A 2872-nucleotide genomic window follows, 5' to 3' on the forward strand; every position below is an offset into this window, starting at 1 on the left:
TGCCAAGTGGACAGACACCATTTAACGATCAGCAATGCAGTTGGATACAACATTCGTCAGCGCGCGCATATATAAACAAACACTCGAGTAGAGGAGAAGAAGTGAAGTGTTAGCAAAGTGTTTTCACTTGCCCATAAGCAATGCAGCGCCCACTCTTGCCTCTTTTTCTTCAAGCGTTTTTTTTTGCCAATTGGCGACTTTTCATATGTATGTACATACTTAATTTTTTTTCGAATGTATGTATGTCGGTACGTATTGTATTTTCTTTTTCTGCTTCAATGCAGTTTTTCGCACACCCATATGAACGTTTTTGCCGTCGGCCTGGTCCGTACATAAGTACCAATTTATAACCGTTTAATAACCATTCATGTAATTTTTATTGGTTTTTTATGCATTTGTACTTATGTATGTACATACATACATATATATATGCACACGTATATACATACATAAGTGCTTAGTATGCAATTTTCATTTTTAGCAAATTTTGAATGCAGTAAAGGCAGTAATTGCCAAGTAAGCAGAATTTTTTCTGGTGGTTTTGGTTTCAATTTCTGCTCCATAGCTTTTAAAATACGAACATTTCTTGAAAAGCATTTTCTTGGTAAACGTATGGTTTGTCATTAACAAATTTAATGAAGTTTTAAGAATTGGTGCAGCTGTGTTTTATTGAATAAAGAGAAATAAAAACAGCAATATTATTTTTAATGGTTTTCGTTCGAGATTAAACACTTTTTGTGTTGCAAAACATCTTTCGATTGTTTTTTTTGGAAACTACATATTTGAACAAAGATAAATATTTCCTTTTTGGCTGTTGTTGTTTCCGACGGGTTGAGTGTGTGATGTATTTTGGAACGAATTTCCGTCATCCCTTGTCAAATTTGGTTTGGAGACAAACCGGTTTCGGCTTTGTGCCATCTTCAGTGTCATTTTTCGGAGAACGAAATTCGTTCCAAAATACAAATATTGATGAAAATTATGAGATATGAAAATTTTTTAGGAGTCCTAAAGTCGATTTTGTAACAAATGCTTCAAAACAGATCAACCAAACGACAGAAAACAGCTGAAACTTGTTTCATATTTTTAAATTTAAATATGGATGATATTCAAACGTAACTTAATCCTTGGAATGGGATACTAGGACCACAAAAAGAATTTATTCGTCGTTTTATACCTCATCATGCGATTGCGCATACTTAGTAAAAGAAAAGTTTATACAAATGCAAATAAAGAAATAAACAGCTTACTAGGTTTAAAGAAGAAGAAGACATTCGTAACGGTATAAGTTCCGACATTGACTGCGATGTGGATGATGCAAGTACCCAAAGCAACAACAATACCAAGTGCGACGTGAAAGTTTTTTTACTTGAAACATGACCCTCTCAGAGTTTTCGAATTTCACGTGAAAACCTTGCGGGTGCCCAGCGGAATCTTATATTTATATTAATTACTATTTAAAGGGAAGAGTATGGGTAGCTTCAAACAAAGATAATTCGATTTATAAGACAACCGACATATCCATTCAGAATTCTCTGCTGCTAGGTTTCGCCAGTTCTCCACTTTTCCTCACTGGGATAGACACTTTTGCTTTTGGTCTTGTGTCATTGTGTTTATGGGATTTCGCTGTCCATCAAAGGTAAGAAATTTGTCACCGGTTTATTATTGTACATACGTACTACGTATTTTACGCGGTACCAGTCAGCCACGTGGGAGGGGCCATAGATCTTGCGTTGACATGTTTAATCGAAAATATCCATAAAAAAGAACGGGCATGATGTCCAATTTTTTTCTTTTCAATTTCCTACTGTCATGAGAGTCCAATTAAATAATCACTCCCTGCTTCCTCGTAACAGTAAGGCGCCTTAAAAACGAGTTCGAAGATTTGGACTGCTAATCTGCGGTTTTCAATACTTCGAACTCCTAAACGCACCACTCCGTTTTTGCAATTCGCGTTACTTAATATTTCATCTAAACTAAATAATCGTAATATCTATACTACGTATAGACATCAACTTATTCACAAGCCTTCGTATCCTTCAAATAGCACGTCCTAACAAACTGAGATATATAGTATTCGCCCGTAAGCACTACATAGTACGGGAACAACTATCATCAAATCCGTAATTTCTCGTGGTAGGCACCCTCTAAATCGTGCACTATGCTTTTCGGGATACGCACACAAAATGGACTGAAAAATGTCTTTTCCAACAAACAAATTTCACAGGGACTCTTCGATGAGTGTAGGGTTCGAACGATACTATCGATATTGAGTAAGTATCGATACTGAGGGTATAAAAATGAGTACTTTATTACTCGATACATTATTTGGTGATTTTACTCGATACTCTCCAAAGTACTCGTAGTATCGAATACTTTTTAAAAAACACACTTTTTAAATTTTGTCTTCCATTAGCAACCCAATTTTCTTTGCTTAAATGGATTACTATCATTCAATTTTGTCCATCACTTAAAATAAACTGAAATTTCGTGTGGTCTGTTACATAACATAAACCAAATAAGTTAAATTTTAATGGCCTTATTGATAAAAAAAATAAGGTAGGATTAAAGAGCTTAAATAATATGACACTTTCATACATTTTTCAGTTTATAGTTTATAAACCTTTTTTATTTTTTATGAATAAGACCATAAAACTTTACTTTAAACTTTACTTGAAAGTTCACGAAAATACAGAATTTTTAGAAACTTTTAGGGTATGCAGTTTTGTAACCTATTCAACTTTCCGTGTAGCCTACTACCGTTGACTTTTAATTAAAACTTGCACAATATTATACAAAATTGAATACGCTACAAAAATGCATACCCGCAAAGTTTTCAAAAATTCTTAATGAAATTTAAAATTCGTGAAAGTAA

Source organism: Rhagoletis pomonella, unplaced genomic scaffold, assembly GCF_013731165.1.
Source record: "Rhagoletis pomonella isolate Grant_MI unplaced genomic scaffold, Rhpom_1.0 Rhpom_scaffold_00007, whole genome shotgun sequence".
Lineage (NCBI taxonomy): Eukaryota > Metazoa > Arthropoda > Insecta > Diptera > Tephritidae > Rhagoletis > Rhagoletis pomonella.